The 21,993-nt window shown below is 50.8% G+C and overlaps 2 protein-coding genes across 3 annotated transcripts in view; one reads left to right on the top strand and one right to left on the bottom strand.

Moving 5' to 3' along the window:
* Nucleotides 1-21,993, bottom strand: part of DOCK1 (dedicator of cytokinesis 1) — a 402,417-nt gene that overhangs the window by 169,965 nt on the left and 210,459 nt on the right. The window lies entirely within an intron of this gene.
* INSYN2A (inhibitory synaptic factor 2A) overlaps nucleotides 20,292-21,993 on the top strand; it is a 51,921-nt gene continuing 50,219 nt past the window's right edge. Inside the window, exon 1 of the mRNA XM_058671053.1 lies at nucleotides 20,292-21,152. The gene's annotated coding sequence lies outside the window, so the exon portion shown is untranslated. The remainder of the gene's footprint in view (nucleotides 21,153-21,993) is intronic.

Genomic DNA, 21,993 nt, shown 5'->3' with positions numbered 1-21,993 from the left:
TAATGGGGAATTAAGAGAAAACAGAGGGAAAACAAAAGGGAAATGATCTTGCATTCAGTATCCTACCAGCTGTGGAGACTTGACACAGTCGTATGAACTTGGAGAAAGCACCCTTTAGTCTTAGCACGAAACACAAGGGTTGATGTCCAGGGCGAGTCAGAAAACCAGTCACCGAGCAGGTAGGGAGAGATAGACTGCTCTCTGGGCTTGACTGTGGCCTCAAGCCATGCAGGCCACCAATTTCTGTCACTTGAAGAGGATCCTACCGACCACCTCCAACCAAAACACAAGGGCATCCTCTGCTGCTTAAAAGTTTTATGACTTGGAGTCAGTGTTATGTCAAAGGGGGCAAAGCCACCACCTGTGCTGCTGGTATCCCTTATCAGTGCTGGCTCTTGTCCCTGCTGTTCCACTTCCAATCCAGCTCCCTGCTAACGGCCTAGGAAAAGCATTGGGAGACAGCCCAAGTGTGTGGGCATCAGGCAAACCCAGGAGATGCTCGAAGCTCCTGGCATCAGCCCGGTCCAGTTCCAGGCCACTGTGGCCATTTGAGGAGAGAACAAGCCAGAAAGACAATCTCTTTCGCTCTTTCTCTGTGACTATGACTTTGAAACAAATCATTAAAAACTTTAAAATTTGCTGATTCCAACATTGAGCCAAAATTATCCAAGTCTAATACCTCTCATACTGGTGATAAACACATATACACAGAGATATTTTAATTAGTTATGCAATATTTCAGTTATGTAGCCTAAGGCCCATTACAATAAATACTCAAATAATGGTTACATTTCTATATTTGGTCTGTTTGCTTTGGTTTCTACATAGATTTCACTGCATTTTACTTTATTTCAAAGTGAGAGATAGACAAAGGTCCCATTTTCCAGTCATTCCTCAAATGTCTACAAAAGTCTCATGTTGGGGGCCAAAGGAACTCAACCAAGACTCCCACAAGAGTGGCAGAAACCCAGACATCCGGTCACTTGAGGGACAATCAAGGTCTCCAAGGATCTGTGTGATCAGGAAGCCAGCCTTAGGAGCGCAGCCAGCGTCACACCTGGATAGTGGGATGAGAGGTGCGGGAGTCTTAACCTCATTAGTGCTGCATTCCTAACAAGGAACCCTCTGTCCGGATATTTTAATGAGAATTTCTTGGAGTAATAAGAGTCATGCTATTCTACAATCTTCGTATCTCATGAAAATACTTTCCACACGGCACTGTTCATCCAGACACAGAGCCAGCCAGCAGGACGTTTGTGCCTCAGTACCCAAGGTGGATTGAGGGTGCTCACATTACCAGCAGGTGAACGTCATCTATTCTCAACCACATGCATTATCACTAATGATCCCCTAAATGGCTTATGCTATGCAATTCCACAGAATTAATGTGTGGAATCCAATTAAAATCCCCGTTTTCATCTGTTACAGCAGGAAATACAGGGTGAACTTGAGCTAACATGAAAGCTGAAAGGCTGGCAGGGGTCCCAGCGGCACGGACACTAGATTCAGCTACTGCAACTCTGCAACATCCTACACGTTTGTTGCTCCAGCCCAGCCTCCCTGCCCACTTCTTCTCTGCTGAATACTGACAGTAGGAAACAAAGATACAGGGCATGGGGGGGGGGGGGAGGAAGTACTGACTGCTTGGCCAGTAAACACAGATTCATGCAAAGCCCGTAAACATGTGAAGGCGGTGGGGAAGGGGAGACGTGCCAGCTCAATTGGCTGATACTCGCCTTGGCAAGCAACAGGTTCCCTGGTAGGATCCCATCCCAGTGTGTGTTCCAGCTGCTCCATTCCCCACCCAGCTCCCTGTTTGTGGCATGGAAAACCAGCAGAGGATGCCCACGGCCTAGGGATCCTATTAGAATGGCCTGGGACACCGGAGGAGGCTCCTGGCTTTGGAACAGCTCAACTCCAGCCACTGTCGCCATTTGGGGAGTGAACCAGTGGATGGAAGATCTTTCTGTCTCTCCTTCTCTCTGTAAATCTTTCAAACAAAAATAAATAAATCTTAAAAAAAAAATAAGTGTGGACCTGGCACAGTGGCTAACCTGGCACAGTGGCTAACCTGGCACAGTGGCTAACCTTGCACGGTGGCTAACCTTGCACGGTGGCTTACTTGCCTAATCTTCCACAGGCAGCGCTGACATTTCATATGAGCACCAGTTTGTGTCCCAGCTGCTCCACTTTGGATCAACTCCCTGCTTGTGGTCTGGGACAGCAGTGGTCGATGGCAAAAATGGGTGGGTCGCTATACGCATGTGTGAGGCTCAGAAAAAGCTCCAGAAAGAGCTGGGTTTTGGATCAGCCCAGCTGTGGACTTAGTGGCCATCTGGGGAGTGACCCAGCAGAAAGATCTTTCTTACTCCTCTTTCTGTAATTTTGACTGCATATGAAGTAAACAACTCTCTTTTAAACAAAATGTGATGGAAAAAAGAATCACACCTCTTCCCAGCATCCTCCTGCCCAGTCACGACCTGGAGAAAACAGGAAAAGCCCTACCATCCCATGTCCTGCAGGCCAGAACTGCATGATGAACTCAGGCTGTGTTCTCAGCATGGTGGAGACTGGAAGAATGCAACCGCGCCAGGTCAGCAGGGTCCTGCAGCACCATGGCCCAGCCTCTCAGTCCCCCTCGGAAGGCCTTTCCAACCCCCCAGAGACTCCAGCCACTCCGGGAGGCTTCTTCCATCTGACACCTGACGCCTTCCTTCAGTCTCTCAGCTGCCTATACCTGCAAACACACTGCTGTGCAGGCCAGAAGCTTCCCAGCCGTCAGAAAATCAACAACCCTGCATCCTGTGAGTGCTCACCCAGCCTCAACGTCAGCCCCACTTCGGGCTTGCAGGGCTCACCTGGGTCTTACAACAGTCAGCAGACAGGAACCCACAGCACATCTGGAGGGATTAGGCAGGCTTCTAGAATAGGCTCACTCCAAGCCATTACAGATGGATGCAAACCTCTCCCACATAGGACAAACCATCATGCTGGGTATGCTAAACAGCATTTAATTTCCTTCTGATTTACAGACAGCATTTCAGGTTTAGCTTTTAAGCCGCCACTTTAAATTTGTTTTCTGTTATTCCTGTGTCCTCCCAAGCCTACGTGTCTAAGTGCTCCTTTAAAATGCCTTTGACTCAGCAACAATGCTTGTGGGAACTGACCCTAAAGCAACAGTCCCGAAAGGAGTAATGTCTCAGGCACAAAGATGTCTTCTCCAGCATTACCTATCCTCAGAAAAGAAATGAAGCAGTTCATAGTTATAAAAAGATTGAGAAAAATCTGGAGATGTTTTGGGCTGATAAAACCCAATTAGAAACAGATGTGAGGAATTTAAAACAACAGCTTGGAGAAGAGTATCACTCGTGGGATATTAGAGAGGAACCCTGGGTGAGAAACACACGTGAAGCTTCTAGCAGGTAAAAGGAGATGAGGACACAAGACATGGAATTCACACAGAAGGCCAGAACAACAGGAAATCAGAGGAACGGGGGTGGAGGGTTAAAGGACTGACAAGAGTACAGAGGCAACACCACCCAACTAGGGTAGCACGCCTGCCCATCTAGGGTAGCACGCCTGCCCATCTAGGGTAGCACGCCTGCCCATCTAGGGTAGCACGCCTGCGAAGGAGGGAGGAGTATGAGAGCAGTCAATGGTAAGAGCTGAGGGCGTTCTACTCCTGAGTACAAAGTAGCATTAGGAAAATCACTTCAGCTGAGTATCTGCCCAGCCCAAAGGCAAGACCAGCAGGCCAAGATTTCCAAAGCAAATGCACCTGCAGGCTGTGTGACCTTCCTACTTAAGCCAAACCCTTTCATTCCCTTAGCAAATGCAACTCCCCAGAGGCCAACCTTGGGCACCTTGCAACAAAGCCTACATTTCTTGAGCTGCACACCTGGGTGCCTTAGGATTCCTGCCTGCAGCAGACTCCACCCCAGTGGAGACGTGATCTCAGCTGATGCAAGGAGGGCCCAGGGCCTAGAGGAGGTGGGGCACAACCAGGAGAACACACTGCCAGGCGGCCTACGGCCAGACAAGCTCCTCTGGGAGAATTCAGCTGTGACACAGCCACCCAGGCTTCCGGGTGCGGCACCTTCCCCTGTGCCCACACAGCCACCCGGGCTTCCGGGTGCGGCACCTTCCCCTGTGCCCACACAGCCACCTGGGTTTCAGGGGGTGCGGCACCTTCCCCTGTGCCCACACAGCCACCCGGGCTTCCGGGTGCGGCACCTTCCCCTGTGCCCACACAGCCACCCGGGCTTCAGGGGGTGCAGTGAACGGCCCCAACAAGCACCTTATCATCAGTTCCAAGGATTCCTTGGTTCTGTTTTGTTCCCACCAGGTGATCATTGCCACCTGAAGCTTGGCAGAAATGTTCAGGTAGCTACTGCCTAACTTTGGTAACAGAGCATCTCAAAGAATGGAGAGGGGCTCAAAAAGTTCAAGGAAAAGCGGGATGAAAAGTTCATTTAAGTGAAAAAAAATTAAGATTTATATGCATGCAGGGATCTACAAAATATTCACAGAAAATTGAGATTATGGAAAAAAAACCATTTGGCACTAAAATAAGCTCATGTCTATTCCCTTTACTGAACTATTTGAAGCTCCTGGGCAAAATGCGTGAGACGTTCATCTGTAGGTTTCCTACAGCTCCTAAGGGACGGACACCGAACCGGGGTCTCTGGGCTTTGAGTTCCCTGTATGCATTCCGAGCCAGCAGCAAGCAGCAAGGTTCTAGAAACAAATTTCACTCATGAATCCCATAATTGTACTCTTCCCAAACTGCAGGAAGTGGACATACGTCACACTCAGTCCCAATGACTGGCAACGCCAACCACCCATGTTAGCATCCTGGAAAGGACAATGAGCTGACTGGGCACCGAGACAAACGAACACGCAGGCCTGCGGTGAACAGAACTGGAGTTGAGCTACGGGTCCCCATTCACACACACGAGGGCTGGAAGTGATGAATTCACGGGGGATGAGAGCAGGAGGGCTCTCCCCACATTCCTGAAGTGGCAGTGCCTGGGGCGTGGCCAGTGGCCAGGACATCATGGGGGGGTAGTTCCAGGAGCAGACCCCTGGGGGTCCAGGACAGCAGGGGGTTCCAGGAGCAGACCCCTGGGGGTCCAGGACAGCAGGGGGTTCCAGGAGCAGACCCCTGGGGGTCCAGGACAGCAGGGGGTTCCAGGAGCAGACCCCTGGGGGTCCAGGACAGCAGGGGGTTCCAGGAGCAGACCCCTGGGGGTCCAGGACAGCAGGGGGTTCCAGGAGCAGACCCCTGGGGGTCCAGGACAGCAGGGGGTTCCAGGAGCAGACCCTTCGGGGTGGAGGTAATTGCAGCAAGTCTGACCCTGCAGCAGGGTGATGCAAGACCCCAGAGGTGGGAGACTCTACAGAGGAACCTTGGCAAGAACTGGCACAGGGCAGCCTCCCTTCCCAACCCAACCTCCCTTACCCCCGGCAAAGCACAGGACACCCACACAGATGCAAATGAGTCGCACCAGCCTGTGACCCTGGGAGCAGAGAAAGAGTTCTCCTGCCGGATCCAATGCACTCACGGATTAGTTCCCATTTGTGGAAGCTGCAAGAGTCCACAGCCACTGGGCACAACCCCAGGGATTCTGGGAGCAAAAGAACAGCAGGAGGTGGGAGGGGAAGCACCGTGAGGAGTTCCTGTGGCTATGCAGCCTCAGCAAATACTGAGGAGCCCTTCTCACCTTACCAAGATGAGGACCTGGCAATCCACGAACCCAGGGCACTGTCACGGGTGTAAGCCTGGAGCTCCTCAGAGGGACTGCAGTGTTCCAACAGCAGATCTGGACAGAGCCCAGCCAGCCATCCACAGGGAGGGGACCTCCCCTACACACAGCACCATGGGCACACTGCAAAACCGTGGCACTCAAAGTAAAAAGCATGTCATGAAATCTAGATTCATGAAATACCTGTGGGATTATGCAAGTGGCTCAACTCACATGCTTCCATATTCCCACACATCCCAACAGAACAGGGATTCTTCTAGCACCTTCCTGGGATCACTGTGGACAAAGTGGTCAACAAAAACAAATCAACAACTAAAGAGGTCTTCCTAAGGCAAGTCAGGGCTACAGCTGAACTGGAAGTTCCTCCCGGCACTGAGGCAGAGCAGGTGAAGCACTTCCATGGACGCCGCATCCCACATGGGTACCCACTCACGTGGGGCTGCTCCACCTCCCATCCACTTGCCCGCTTATGGCCTGGGAAAGCAGCAGCAGGTGGCCCAAGGATCTGGGTGCCTGCCACCTGCACAGGTGGCCTGGATGAAGCTCTTGCAGCCTAGCTTCGGCTTGGCCCAAGCAGGGACATTGTGGCCACCTGGGAAGCGGGCCGCCAGATGGCAGACCTATCTGCTATCCCTCTCATTCAGATACATTTATTTTAAAGACATTTTTGAAATAAAGCATTGATAAATTAATGGAAGCAAACATTTTCCCATTCTGTTTAGCTTGATGTTATCTTGTCTTAATTTGTCTCACACAAAACATGCCACTGCTACAAAAACAAGCAAGAAAACACCCCAAAAATGAAACCTCAAATGACATTAGTTCTAGTTTAGCTCAGTGGTCCACAAAAGTAGACCAAAAAAAAATAAGTTAGGTCTTCTTTGAAAGTTTCCAGGGATGCAATCCCTCCCAAGTACTCAAGGATTTTATTTTCTCTGAATTAAAAGACAAACCATCTGTTTTGTTCTTTCTCCAGAATCCTATTTATCTATAGCACTGCCCATGTCCAGGAAGCACATTTAACCATTTTCCACCACAAGCAACATACATAACTGCATCTCTGGAAAACGGAGACATTCTAGCTTCCCATGTATCAAATGAGTAATAATTCAGGAATATTCTGGCAGGACCAATAAAACACTACAATCTGTGCCTGAGGGGAAGTCGGGATGAAGAGGAGCCACAAAGCAGCAGGGACATTTGGCCCGGGGATTAAGGGATCCCGCTCCTGTACTCCGGTCCCTGTGCTGGTACCACCCTGGAGCCCAGCTTCCTGCCAACACGTATCCTAGCAGGCAGCAGGTGGTGGCCCAAATGCTTGAGTCGCTGCCACCCCCAAGGAGGGCATGAGGTACGTTTCCTGCCCTTGGCTTTGACCTGGCACACTCCTGGCTATCAGAGGCATTTGAGAACTGAGAAAGCAGAGGGGAGTTGCAGAGATGTCCATGTTTCAGATATATAGCTGGGATTGGCATCTGTATCCTGTACTTCATATGCTGATATCTCAAAATCATTTGAACCAAAATAAATTGGTATTTTCATTCCATTGCTACATAATTTTTCCAAGTACTCTTGTATTATTATGAAATTAAAAAAAGTTTTAAGTGAAAATGTATCCCAAAGGTGAATTTTAAAAGCGGAAAAATAACACAGATATGAGATGCAGGAAATTAGCACGAAAGCAGAAGTGACATTTCCTGTGCTTGTGGAGACGGGGAGCAGGGTGGGGATGAGAACATACCGACAAATCGAATCAGCATGGCCAACAAAGTCCTACCATCCCAGTCCTTGCATGTGCCAGGATCCCATACTGACACTGGTTCATGCCCTGGCTGCTTCACTTCCCATCCAGCTCCCTGCTTGTGGCCTGGGAAAGCAGTCAAGAATGGCCCAAAGCTTTGGCACCCTAAACCCACATGTGGAACCTGGAAGAAGCTCCTGGCTTCGGGTTGTCCTTGTAGGTGCAGGGGCCCAAGGCTGTGGGCCATACTCCACTGCCTTCCCAGGATGCTTTTATTTGAAATGCAGAGTTATGGTGAGGGAAGTACACACACACACACACACACGCACACACACAGAAAGACCAAGAGAGATTTTCATCCACTGGTCCATTTCCCAGACTGTTGAGAGAGAGAGAGAGAGAGAGAGAGAGAGAGAGAGAGAGAGAAAGAGAGAGAGAGACAGAGAGACCAAGAGAGATTCTCATCCACTGGTCCATTTCCCAAACCATTGCAATAGCTGGAGCTGGGCTTATCTGAAACCAGGAACCAGGAGCTCCTTCTGGGTCTCCCACGTGGGTACAGGGACCCAGAGACTTGAGCCATCTTCTGTTGCTTTCCTGGACACATTAGCAGGGAGCTGGAAAGGAAGTAGAGCAGCCAGGACTTGAACTGGCACTCATATGAAATGCTGGCACTGTAGCTAGAGTCATGACTGCTATGCCAAGGACTGGCCAAGACTTTTGCCTTACAAATAATCAAAAATCTTTTTAAAAAAGAAAATTCTGAGCTTTTATTTAGTTATTTAGAAGAAATTTAATAATACCCAGGCCAGCACAGCAGAGGGAGTGAATTAAGACCAGGCTTTAAACTTCAAGTGACAAGGGAGAAAGAGAAAGAGAGAGAGAGAGCAGATTACCTGGGAGGGAAACAGCAACAAGCCTGAGCTGGCTGCAGGCAGATCCACATCCCCGTGTCGGGCTCAGCCTGAATCTCCTCCTGGGGACTGCCACAAGCCTATGTGACCACATTCCCCCCATACGTACAGCCCCTCCAGCCTGCAGAAGCAATTCTTGGGCTCTGGTCCCTTTACGGCCCTTCTAACAGCCTGTGTCCGTCCCTGGCACTCCAAAGCAGCGGAGGGAGTTGCTGGCAGAGACAAGCAGACGCCCTTCCTCCCAGGATGAGCCCTGGGGCCGAGGTATGTGGCCCCGACGAGGCCCACGGTACATGTTGAAGGCGGCAGAACGCGCTCTTGACAGTACTTTCCATAGGTAATGGAGCAATAACCACCAAATGTAAGACTTCATAAAAAAATTCATTCTCACAATGAGAGAACTAAGACACTCAGACGAGAAATTCTATCTTTTTTCATAATTGAAAAAAGGAAACGAGCCTTGTACAGCAGTGGGCTGCATCTCAGTGACGTCCACACCAGGAATGAGGCTTCTCCCAGTTGTCCAAGGCACCCTGGAAAACAGGACATCTTGGGAACTACACTCCCAACAGCCCAACAGCAACCTTCAGGAGGACGGCAGGCTCCTACGCGCCTGGCTGTGTGTGCCAACAGCAGAAGACTACCCTTCCGATGCATGTGGCAATCCCTGGGGCACTCGCAAGTTGTTCCCCCAAACTCTACATGTCACATGTTCTGCACCTGCCCAAGTGATGGGCAGTGTGTTTCTCAATGGTGCATTTCAAGGAATGCTGACTGGTACACATGGCTTCCTTGGGCATCTGTGATTCGTCTGTGCAAACCAGCATCTCATGATGAGAAACCATTAAGCTATTGGACAACTCATTGAAGCATCCCCCTCCAGGATTGCAACGGCAGCTACACCTGGGCGCTCCATTTCCACTTCTAACAGCAGAGACGGATCTGTGCTCTTCTAATGGTCACGCATGTCATCAAAACCCCACCATGCTCCCATGGGACTCAAGCAGGCACTCTGCTCCTATTTGCAATTGTAAATGGGGAGTGAGATTTTTCCACCTTGGAGTGATTTTACACTCCATCATCAACGACCCAGGTGGGCCCTACGACAGCCCCAAGGCAAGCTTGGTCTTCTCCCAACCTGGCTGAGTGGAATACTTTACCGAAATCTCACTGTGAAGATGACAGAGTGGTTCTCAAAGCCACCACTTGCTGCTAGTTAGAAACCAACAAGTCGAGCAGGGGACTCAGCTCTTGCCTTTGGCTGTGCTTCTGAGACTTGGCAAGTGGGAAGATTATTTTATTTTATTTTATTTTATTTAATTATTTATTATTTAACTTCATTAATTACATTGTATTATGTGACACAGTTACATAGATACTTGGGTTCTCCCACCCCTCCCCAAACCCTCCCACCATGGTGGATTCCTCCACCTTGTTGCATAACCACAGCTCAAGTTCAGTTGAGATTCCCCCATTGCAAGCGTATACCAAACACAGAGTCCAGCATCTTATTGTAAGATTGGAAGATTATTTTAAAGATGCTTCCTCAAGTGACACACCCTTGAGAACAATGAAATGCAGTTTGCAGTTCTTATGGCTAGATAAACAAAAAGCCATCACCTAAGAGAGATTGTTGTAACGACCACATTATAAGTTATAGTGATAGGCACAGTCAACTAATTTTAATTAGTAAAAGAGTTCCACAGCATTACTGATAGGCGACACAAAGTGCTGCCATATAAGGGAAAATTAAAACTTTATCTCGTGTCTTTAGGGACTGTCACAAAGCATCTTCAGATGAGATTGCTTTGACGAGGGAGGTGTAACGCAGGATTAAGGCACAAAGAAAGCTGCACGCAGTGACTACTGTGCTGCATGTAACATGACAAAGGATACGCGACTGGGGCGTGATCCTCCATTAGTGGAAAAAAATCATATAAAACCAATCCTTAAATATGTTGCATATGTTGCAAAGAACAATTACAGAAATGTAACCGTGCATCAATTGTTTAGAAGCCATTAAAACCCAAACAGACCAGATTACTCAAAACAATTTCAGTAGTAAAAGCCTACAAGCAAAGACACCAGATTTTCAACCAGAAATGACAATTCAGTATTAATCATCCATATTGTCTCGCCGACTGTTCTCATGGGCAGATGGGCAGGAGCAAAGGAGCCGGGCATTGGCACTGGTGACCTCCCCAGGAAGGGCCTGCCACAGCCTGGCACCAAAATCCAGAGCTGTCCTATAACCAGTAACCTCCTGGTACAGGGGACAAAGATGGCGCCATTCCCAAGGGCTTTCTGTCGATGCTTTGGGAGGCATCCTGAGAAGTGCGTTACCCTGGCTGTGAGTGGTCCCAAGCACCTGGCTGTCCAGATGAGCCAGCGGCAGCCAGGACTCCAGAGCGACAAGAGGCAAAAGCAGGACTGCACGTCCTTGTAAAGAACTGAATGCTTTCCATTCTTTTCAGTTTGGGTTTACACAAAGTACAGAATTCTGCCAAACACCTTATGTCAGAAACCGGGAGCTGTGGACAGAAATCAAGCCTACCTCCCGGTATTGTAAATGCAACTTCTCTGGCACTCAGCCATTGCTCGTGTTTGCACGTCTGTATTTGCTTTCCTGCTTCAACACTGAGATGAGTCTTCATGGCGGACAGGTCAGGCTGGCAAAAGGTAAAGCACTCTTAATGTAACTCCTTAGGAATGAGCTTGCGCATGCATTTCAGACCAATCTTGCAATCGATGCTCCGGTAATAAAGTCAGTTGCCCATAAAGGAATCCCAAAAAAAGTGATCGTTCATGTCTCTGACATGCACAGAAATGAATGCTACTGCTTTCCAGGGGTTAGAGGGGAGCGGAAGAATAATACCTCAGGGTTTTACAAAAGTAAGTACATGTTAACAACAAACAAGGCCAGAACATGTTTCTGTTTCGCCTTACCACAATTTGAATCATTTCTCTGATATTTCTGGAAGTGATCCATGGTCATTCCGACTGCTATCTACTAACAGCCCTGGCAGAGTACATTGAGCTCTGTGCACCTGCTCCTCCACCTGACAAGCGGAGCTGATAATGTTCACGAGGTTCACAGAACGTTGAGGAAACAAGCGGGCTCCTTCCCGCCAAGCGCTGCAAGAGCAGCAGCAGGCAGGAGTGTTGGACGCGAGCTGAGCGCCCTCCCTCCAGACTAGAGCGAGGGGTGCTTGTGTCTCCCTGCCTTTCCAAGCAGACAGAACTGTACCAGGAGTTACCAAACATGCCTGCACTTCACAGAAAACAGCAACTGACATGCCAAGACTTGCTGAAAAGCCAGAAGAAACTGGCAAAGTTGTTAAAAAGCCAGTCAATACATGTAAATTAAGCAGAACAAAGTGCTAATTATGTAAAAATAAGAATAACTGAGACAAAGGGACAAGACCTACAGGTGCACAAAGAGGCACACTTCTAACTTCTGACTTGGCAAAACTTGTCAAAGCACAGTAGGTCGGGACTATCCATGTTATGCAACCAGATCTTTGGCTTCCAGGTCACTGGGATTGTACACTTTCCAGGACTGACTAATGAGGAGAGGAGAGAAAAAGGTGCAATGCTCCTGGCCCAGAGTCTAGGTCTTGGGGAAACATGTCGTCTCTCCTTGCTGGGCTCAGCTTCCTGCTAAGTAACAGCTTCCAGGAGACAGAGGGAGCACGGCGCTGAGCCCTGACAGCCCGAAGCACATCAGGATGACGCACTCACCCCACGGGGCAGAAATCCACCACCACACACAAAAAAATCAGAGACTAGTAGCAAATAAGTAAAATAGTATGTTGGTATATACAAGAAAATATGGTAGGTGGCACTTAAAGAGATGGATGTGGTCCTCAGACAGTCTGTAACCCTGCAAGGAAGTCCAGACAGTGGTTATCTGAGGGTAGCCTTTGCCTACATGACTGCTAACATGAAACCTTCCAAACACTTGTTGGTCAATCACTTCTGTTTAGGAGTTTGTATTAAATGGGTTACAACTGTGGATGAACACTTCATTTTTAAAAATATTGATTCTATTCCGTATTCAAATGTAGAGATTATGCATGCTTGTCAAGAAATAAAGAATAGGTAGTCTACGGGAGACCTCTGCATTTTACATGGTATGGAGGTATAATTTCTGCTTTAATAGGGCATATTTAAATTTCATGGCAAACATCAGCCATGTTTCAACGCTTGTCATATGCACGAGAACTTAACCTGATTTCACTCTGCAATGTTTTAAAATGTCCTTTAAATACTAACAAAGCGCCTGCTTCCATCAGGAGCTCAACACATGTCGAGCGTGCCAAGGGGAAAGCACGTGTTCTACGCAGACGGCACGTGCCTAAGTCCAGAAGGGGGTGGGCACAAAGCAGGCGGTTCTTAAAGGGAAGTGCAGACTTGGTCTACTGGCCCTTTAGTCGTACGAGAAGTGGCCTCACATACCCAATTACACTGTCCACAACAAGGACGCAGACGTGGGATTCCCCGGGCGAGACCCGCAGAATGAATCAGGCAGCCAGAAGTCACATTCTTTTGTCCACACTGCAGACAGTAGCAGAGAAGGTTCCAAAAGTGAAAATGTTCATTAACACCCAGGGACCAAAAAGGAAAGAACCAATCACGCATGAATCTGCAGGTGAAGATGCGGCTTCTCTACTATTTTCACGGTGTGAATAAATCACAAGTGTTATTTTAAGGGAGTTCAAAGTATCATCAGCAATTTCATGTGACAATATTTGCTCTGCTAGGAGAGAGGAAAAATAAACCATTAAAACGAATTTCTTAATTTTCATCCTTGGATTCAGAAAGCAAAATAAATCATCAATAAATGACACCTTCTACTAGAACTACAGGGCACAACACTGGCAGCACAAGACAACCTAGAGAAAGAATCAGGTTTGCATTTGCTCAAGCAGATGAAACGGATCCAAGACACTCCCATTCCGGTGGGGAGAAGGCTCCAGACTCAGGCTGGGCCGGGAAAATGATGTGAGAATGAGGAGCATCTTGTCACAGCACCAGCAGCAGCCACGTGGCCCCTCCACCACAAGCTGCAGAACCCCACTGGCCTCTCACTTGTTTAGCCCTAGATCATTTCAATATTTGCCAAATTCTTAAAAAGAAGTTGTTTAGGATACATATGGAAAACATCCATAAAATGGACTAAGATGTCCTTCAATGTTTATACCAAGTAATAGATTTCTCTGATAATATCATTTTACTTTTTGGCTGACTCAATTTCTAAATTCCCACACAAATTCATGTTTCTAAAGAACACATCAATTGTCAAATTTCCTCTTTCAATCCTCTACAACAGTCAACCATGAAACACAAATGGAAATGAGCTCTGTGTAATTTGAGTCAAATGAATGTTCTGGATTCCTAAAGCCCTTTTTCCCTACAGACTGAGGAATGCCTTGGGATGTCCTCCAAGAGGGACAGCCTTGCAGGGAGTGGTGCGGGCTAAGACACAAGGTTCAGATCAAACTACAATACATTCTAACTATATGCAGTTAGACTACTGCCTTCTTCAAAAGAGGACAAAAACACTAAGCAACATTTTATAAGCAAAATTCCTCAAGTTGCCTGAAAGCACAGGGTACTAAGGGGTGAAAATGCAGAGTGCATGTTTAAGGCCACAGTCACATGAGGAAGACATCCTGGCTCCAGGATACAGAACACAAAAGAGGCACATGGGACCAGGGCGCACCACAGCCTCCTAGGGCACGAGAATTGATTCAATTCTCTAAAGACAAAAAAAAAAAAAAAAAAAAAAACCAGAAAGCTGAAAGCCTGTGTGCCACAGGTTATCAAATGTAATGAGATTTTTTTAATCCTGTAATTTTCCCATTTGGAAGCTCGGTTTAAGAACACAACATGTTGGGCCCGGCAGCGTGGCCTAGCGGCTAAAAGTCCTCGCCTTGAACGCCCCGGGATCCCATATGGGCGCCGGTTCTAATCCCAGCAGCTCCACTTCCCATCCAGCTCCCTGCTTGTGGCCTGGGAAAGCAGTTGAGGATGGCCCAAAGCTTTGGGACCCTGCACCCGAGTGGGAGACCTAGAGGAGGTTCCTGGTTCCCAGCATCGGATCAGCGCGCACCGGCCCGTTGCGGCTCACTTGGGGAGTGAATCATCGGACGGAAGATCTTCCTCTCTGTCTCTCCTCCTCTCTGTATATCTGACTTTGTAATAAAAATAATAAATCTTTTTTTTAAAAAAAGAACACAACATGTTTTCTTACATTCATTAGGTTTCTTATGTCATCTATGATTCGTTCTCCTAAGTAAATGTAGAATATTCAGTCGATAATCAATTCTTAGACCTAAATTAGCAAAATTGTTCATTGTGCCGAGAGTATAAAAATGACAAAGGTAGATAATCAGAATTAAATGCACAGTGTTTGTCATCTTAAACGGGGGAAAAAAAAACACAAAAATACAAGAAGATGAGAACTTGCTATCCTATCCTGGGCACAGTGCTGGGTCTCTGTGACGCTGGTACCAACAGGTTGCTTAGCATAACTGCAAGGCCGTGGTAACACAGTGCCAACGCAGTGGGCAGCAGCGATCTTACGGGCGTATGTATGGTTTCCATACACTGGGTGACTGTCTCAACAGCTGTTATGCAGTGAAGAACAGGCGCAATGAGATTAGGTTGAGGAGACACGGAGAATGACCCAAAGGCAGAGGATTCCGGCCCGTTGCTATTCCAGTGAGAGTCTTCAAAGTGTGACTGGCACAGTGAGAAGATGATGTCGTCTAATGTACATAAAAAGATCCGCGATCCCTGAAACTCACAGCCAGCCTGCATGTGACCCACTTTATGAGAGCCTTGCTGGAGTGTTAATATTCATCGCTGGAATCTGTCCCATGGGAACACTAAGCTGACACCATGGCACCAGAGGGCTGTGGTCCACTCCAGATACTCGATGCTGTTTGGGCCCAGTAAGCACCAGGAGGGACCTCCACCGCCCAATGCTTGTCTCATTAGGACCACTATGTGACACAGAGAAACACTGAACCATCACCTATGTTCTTGAGCAAGCTCGGGGTCAACCTAAGAGTGGAACAGACAGCAGGACATTCCCACCCTGGATGCCCTGCGCACCTGTGAGGAGACCTCAGGCCCCACACAGCACTCTTTGCAGCTGATGCGGCAGGTGCCAAAGCAGACAGGCAGTGAAAAACGGTCAGCAGTCTCACACCAAGCTACTAGATTAGCAAGTCAGACACAGAAACCTGAGAGCAATTTTTATCCCTTCTTGACCTAGTTCTGGTCACAGGTAACACTCTCTGGACATTTTAGCTGCTTTATGAGACATAGGCTTGGGCAGGCTGAAAGATGCTGTTGGTGTTATCAGCAGGGGCTGAGAAAAGCCCACGCTACTCCTGCAGATGAGGTATGCTTCACAGCAAGTGAGAATTCAGCAAGAAAACCTGGGCTGCGTGCTGACGTGCCTGCTCAGGATCCCATGCTGGAATGCCTGACTGAGTCCCCAAGACACTCCGCTTCCAGTCCAGCTTCCTGCCAACAACCACTCTGGCAGGCAGTTGATTGCCTGCCACCAAGGCGGCACACTAAATACAACTCCTGACTCCTGGCTTCAGCTTCCACCAGGCCTGGCTGTGCAGGCATCTGGGGAGTGAACAGGTGAGATGCAATGTCTTTCTCTGCATTTTTTTTTTAACTTTTCAAATAAAAAACAAAATAAATATATCATTGTAAACAAACACACACACATCATGCAGGCATATCACCAAGCTGGCCAATTAAGGTCAGAAAACTCAAAGCACATGTGTTTATTTTAACCAAGAAGTACAAAGGGAGAGACAAAGCAGCTGACTTGGGGAGGGGGACGCGTCCTGCAAGGAGGGGAGGAGAGGTGGCCTCCCATTGTCAGCGTCATCTATCACTGCCTCCACTGGAGGCTGTGACAAGGTGGACCTTGTCCTCTTAGACATGAAAGGATCCCATTCCCTACAGGTTCACGAGATCCACAGCGCCATGTCTGGGACTCCCATTAGTCTTCACAACATGCATTTTTCATTGCATTGTGGACAGTATGCCATGCCTTCCACCAGGGAAACTGGCTACTGGCTGGGCCATCCCTGGAGCAGGCACAAAGCACTTGAGAAACGCAGGGCTTGTGTATCCCACAGCTAAGAAACACAACTTAGCTACCAGGACAATGGAGCGCCACAGGCAGGGGGGCTCTTCATCAAAAGGAAACCTAAGGCAGAAATAAGTCCAGAAAACAGCACCCAGTAAATGAGAGGCAAAGGGAATGGTGCAGGAAGGCTCCTTCTGAGTCTTCCAGATACAAGATGAGGCCTGGCTGGAGTGCCCTTTGAGCACTCCGCCATCCTGCCCATACAGGAGAGAGGTAGAGTGCCCGCCAGCCGTCTCCACCTGCAGGTGTCACCTACCTCCCTGCACACGTACACGTCGGTTGAGTCAGCTCTGCCTTGTGGCACTGCAGCAGCACAGGACGACCTAGCAGGCTCTGGCCTCTTCAGGGCAGTACAGACTTAGCCCCGAGGCCCTGCAGGACCTCAAAGGGCAAAGTGGACACTGTTTTCACAGGAACCCGATCAGGGCAGCAGCAGGGCTTCCACAGCCTCCTGGGGCAGGACAAGGAGGAGGCAGAGGCAGGACAGGCACATAAAAGAGGTCTCACTGCGGCCATGGCCAGCGCACAGTCACTTGTTCTCCCATACCTTGGGTTTCAGAGAGAAAGTCCCTGGTAGACAGAAACAATCCCCACCGGCAGACACAGAGACCATGTGAAGGGCTGGACTCTTGGGGGGCGGTGCACGTACGACCACGCTCAGACCACAAAGGGATGCTGGTAGCGAGGAGCAACCGAGTGAGTCCTTCTGTACAGACAGGCAATACCACACAGCAGTCCAATGAAGGGGCTGTGGCCTCGAACAATCGGCAAACCCCACAGAAAATCACCACCCTGCTTATTTCCGGGAGTTGATAACTATTTTTACATTCCTGGGCATCAATGACGTGGAAGTGTGGTAGCTGTACCTTGCACGCCTACCTCTGTTGCAAAACACACACGGAGACAGAGCTGCAGACACTCTCAGCTCTGCTACCTGGGCTCTGGCAGTACTGCTCAGCAGCACCTGCCCGCAGGCTTCAGCAACAAGGGTACTGTGGCCGCCCTGGTTCAGACTCCTGTGATGACAGACAGGTCTACTTCCAGTTTATAACACTGACAAACTGGTTAGGAATCTCCAGGAATATTCTGACTTATGTATACTTGTCATTTTTAATGTGAAAACTGAGACATTAAAACCTGGCCTTCTGGGGCCAGCACTGTGACACAGTGATAGAGTGGGTAAGTCCACTGTGCTGGCATCGCACATGGGTGCTGGTTCGAGTCTGCACTGTCCACCTCTGGTCCAATTCCCCGCTAACTGCCTGGGGAAGCAGTGGGTGATGGTCAAGGCCTGTGGGCCACTGAACCCATCAGAGAGACCTAAAGAAGCTCCTGGCTTCTGGCTTCAGGTCTGCCCAGCTCCAGCTGTTTCAGCCCTGGAGGAGAGAACCGACAGACTGAAGCTCTCTCTCTCTCTTCCTCTCTAACTTTGCCTTTCATATAAACAAATCTTCTAAATTAAAAAAAAAAAACTTGGTCTTGTGCAGGCTGGAATATCCAGAATTTCTCTGCACACTACCAAGAAGAAAGCGAGCCAGACAGACCCATGCATTTGGCTTGCTTTTCTCTCGTTCTTTAGTGTTCTGGCGCAAGAAGTCCCACCTGCGGAGGTAACCTTTCTCTGCTTTACGCATCCAGGTTGTTCAGCAAAATCTGAAGCAAAATATAGGAACCTAATTTTTGCCCTAATTGAATCCTAAAATGAGTCTACTGTCTATCCATTTCACTCTGAACATAGTGACTCATTCTAAACTCTAAAAATACACGTTTGTCCCATCCATAAAAAATAATAATGCAACGGGGGTTTGCAGGTGGAACACGGTCATGCTCCCTCCTTCCCATCCAGGCTTTTGCAGGAAGTTTTCTTTAAAGATCTGCCTGGGATGTGCACCAGCCTCACTCACGCCAATCATCTATCTAGCCACGCCGAAGGAAGGGGCAGACACGTTGGCATCAATATGTTGCTTTGTGCTGCTAAAGACCAAACCTTCCGTAATATAATGCGTCAACGCCTTCTCATTTCAAAAGGGGAATTCTATTTTAACAGACAAATAGCAGTATGTCTACGACACAACTCTTAAGGGCTCAAATCTGTCTTGACGATGCTAAGTTCCACTGAACCCTTCCTACAAGCACATCTGCTAAGCTGCCAATCAGAGCTGCCTGCCTGCTCCCTGGAGGTGCGCATCACTTTCCTGGAGCTGCACCTGCGGCTGAGTTCATCCAGTTCTGCACGCTTCTGTATCTCTCTGTTCCCACTCGGGCCTCCGGAAACTGTAGCTTGCCATTGCCACCAGCACAATTTGCAATTTCCCAGACGTTTTATGGATCATGACATGTTTAAGGGATGAAATACAAATTATGGTTGTTTGGACTTGTAATAAAGCAGGATTTATATCAAGTCTCCAAACCTATGGGAGAATTCCTGAAACTGAGAGCCCAACAGTATCCTCCAGGGTGCCGTGCGGTGGAGGGCTCTGTGGCAGCAACCTTTCAACTGGGCTTAAGGATGTCCCCACGTCCTGCATGTCCCCTTAGGGTCTCTTTCAGATACAAGAGGAGCCAGCATGGCTCTGGCAAGCTCAGCAAAACCAGCCATGCTTCTTTAGCTAACTCCCAGCAGTTGCACAGGTCACGCAGAGGAGAAATCAGGCTAAACATCTGAGTAGGAGTATCTGGGCTAACAAGGTTAACAGAGTCAGGAGGGATAAGCTTCAATCAAGAATCCCCTCCTCGGCACACGCGATCCCGGGAACCGTGGAGCTGAGCCTCGGAGGCAGGATACTGCCAATCTGTGCCGTGTGTCTGGACACATGGTCCTAGCACCCTCGTGTCGGAAAGCTGTCTGTGAAGACTGGGGCCCCAGTCAAACCTTCAGGCAAGGCTGGAATCTTGCACCAGGCACAGAACTGGGGCTCCACGGCAAAGCCAGAAGACTCCCTGATGTGTCTGAAGAAGTGGGTGGGCAAAAGGACTTTCCACCTGTCTGCCCAATTTACTCCCTAAAGGGGACTACCATTTCGCTGTCTTTTCCGGGGAAACATTCAGACTAATAAATGTGTCTACTTTCAACTACCTGCTAGGAGATGTGTAGGCTTCCAGAAGCAAGCTGGGCTGCAGTGCTCCAGGCAGACACCAGAGCCCTCTGGCGGGAAGCACCGAGCCTTGGGCCTGCTGCGTGGAGACCCGACCCTCCCTGGAGGATCTGGAACCAGGGGTGGGGATTAGCACCCTGCCCACCAACCTCTTCCTGTCCAGGTGAAGTGAACTCTGCCACTCCCCCAACCCCCCAAAATCAGCCTGCAGGTAGCTATGACATCTGCAGGTAGCTGGGACTAGAAAAGGCGCGGGGGTGGGGGGTGGGGGCGGGGGCAAGGCTGATTCTGAGCAGCAGTAGCTCTTACCAAGTCACCATGCAGGGGACGGGCTAACATTCCCACTTCTGACCTACACAGCTGGCCTGCCTTCCTGCCCCCAACTGGAGGGGAGCGGACCCCACATGAAAATACGCCTCTGACCTTGGCCTCTACTAAGCAGCTATTTGCAGGTCAGGAAGCAGGCATCAGGACCTTCACACCCTGCATCTGGCCACCAAAGCCCTACTGGGCCTAGATGGCCGGCATGGCACGCAGCCACTGAACAGGGGGCCCCAGCGACCCTTCTGAGAGAGAACGTGGAGTCCCCATCCTCCAGCTGCTCCGGAGGCGGTTCCGAGGTAGACTCAACAAGTTCTTGGGCCTCGCAGCGCCGCCTGCAGCCCAGAAGCCCCGAGGACGCGCCGCCGTTGAGCCCCACACGCAGGCGGCAGCCGGCAGCAGCTGCTTCCACCTCCCCGTCCTCCAGCTCAGGCTCCGGCGTCGGCGGCGGCGGCGGGGGCTCTTCCACTCGCTCCCGATCCTTCACGCCACGCACGAGGCCCGGCCCGGCCCCGCGTCGCCCCCGCCTCCACCCCCGCCCCGCGGGGCCCGGGGCTCCGCCCGCCTCGGTGCCAGCCGAGCGCACAGGCAGCGGGCGCGCGGCTGGCACCGGGCGCCCTCTCTACTGGCCGCTGGCTTCGCAGAGTACCCAGGACGCCGGGGCGGCCGCAAGGACTTCCCAGTCGCTCCCTCCCCCTCTCCGCCCCCGCCTCCCGGCCCGGGCACCGCGATCTCGCCGAAGACAATTGCAGTAAATGAGGACATCTGAGGAGCACCGAACCCAGTGGCTGTGGCTGGCTCCGCCGTGCCGCGAGCGAGCGAGCGCGCGGGCGTCCCAGGAGCCGGCCGAGCCGCTGCCTCCCCGCGCGCGCCGCTGAGCGGGGCCGGAGGGACGCGAACTGCGGCGCGGGGGCCGGCCGGGCCCGGCCCGCGGCGGTGGAGGGGGCGGGCGGCGGGCGCGCAGCCGGCCAAGTCCCCGGAGCCGAGCTTCCTCCGCGCGAGCCCAGCGAGCTTTGCCGCGGATGCCCTGCCCGGAGTGCTCCGTGCCGCGCCAGGCTTGCCAGGGTCCGCGGCGAGACATGCCCGAGCCCGGCGCTGTACCGACCTCGACTTATCTGTAAGCAGCCGAAGGTAAGCGGAACCCTGCGCGCCCTCCTCCCGCTGCTCTTGGCCGCGAGCAGCACGCTGCCCCGCCAGGCGCCGACCCCGGCTCGGCGCACGCACTCGCCCCAAACCGGCTTTGCCAGTGGCCGGGACACGCGAGTGCAGCCCAGAGAGGAGCGGGCTGGGGGCGAGGTCACACAACTGCGTCTGTTTGCGCAGGGTCATGGAGGGCTGTGTGGCAACTTTGGCCATGCCTCCCCCAACCCCCCATCCTGGGGCGGGGGACGGGGGGGGCGGGGAGCACGGTTGCCCATGTGCGAGGCCGGGTCTGGACAAACGCCACAGCCTCATGAGCGCCCGACAGCCCTGGCCGGTCGACCAGGGTCTGGGAGGAGGACCAGGGGCCAGCAGTCTACCCTCATCGTCGGGAAGCTTCTAAGTATTTTCCAAACTAAAGCAGACTGGCGAGCAAGGCTGATTAACTTTGGGGTGGGGGGTGGGGGTCGAAGTCGGGGCAGAGCACCCCGACACCAGCCGCTGGAGACTTGCTGACAGGAACGAAGGCAGCTTTCCACGTGAAACGCCCAAGCCTCTGCTCGCTGGGCTTGGCACCTTGGCGGGGCTGCGGGCCAGGGTCTGCGCCCGTGGGGTGGCAGAGTGCCGGGCGTCCCGTGTCAGACCAGGACAGGTGTGGGAAACCAACCAGTGCTGCAGACCTGAGCCGCCTGGCTAGCTGGCAGGCCAGGGCAGCAGGGCAGAGGGGAGCTCATGGCCGCCCAGCCTGGCCGGGGCAGCGCCTCCAGCCCAAAGTCAAGAGCGAGAGTCTGCATCCTTGCTGCTTCCTGCTCAGAGCTCCCGGCTTGCGTCT

The sequence above is a fragment of the Ochotona princeps genome, chromosome 13 (genome assembly GCF_030435755.1).
Source record: "Ochotona princeps isolate mOchPri1 chromosome 13, mOchPri1.hap1, whole genome shotgun sequence".
In the NCBI taxonomy this organism is placed as follows: domain Eukaryota; kingdom Metazoa; phylum Chordata; class Mammalia; order Lagomorpha; family Ochotonidae; genus Ochotona; species Ochotona princeps.
The sequence above is the reverse complement of the archived record's forward strand: the minus strand, read 5'-3'. Positions and strand labels throughout refer to the sequence as shown.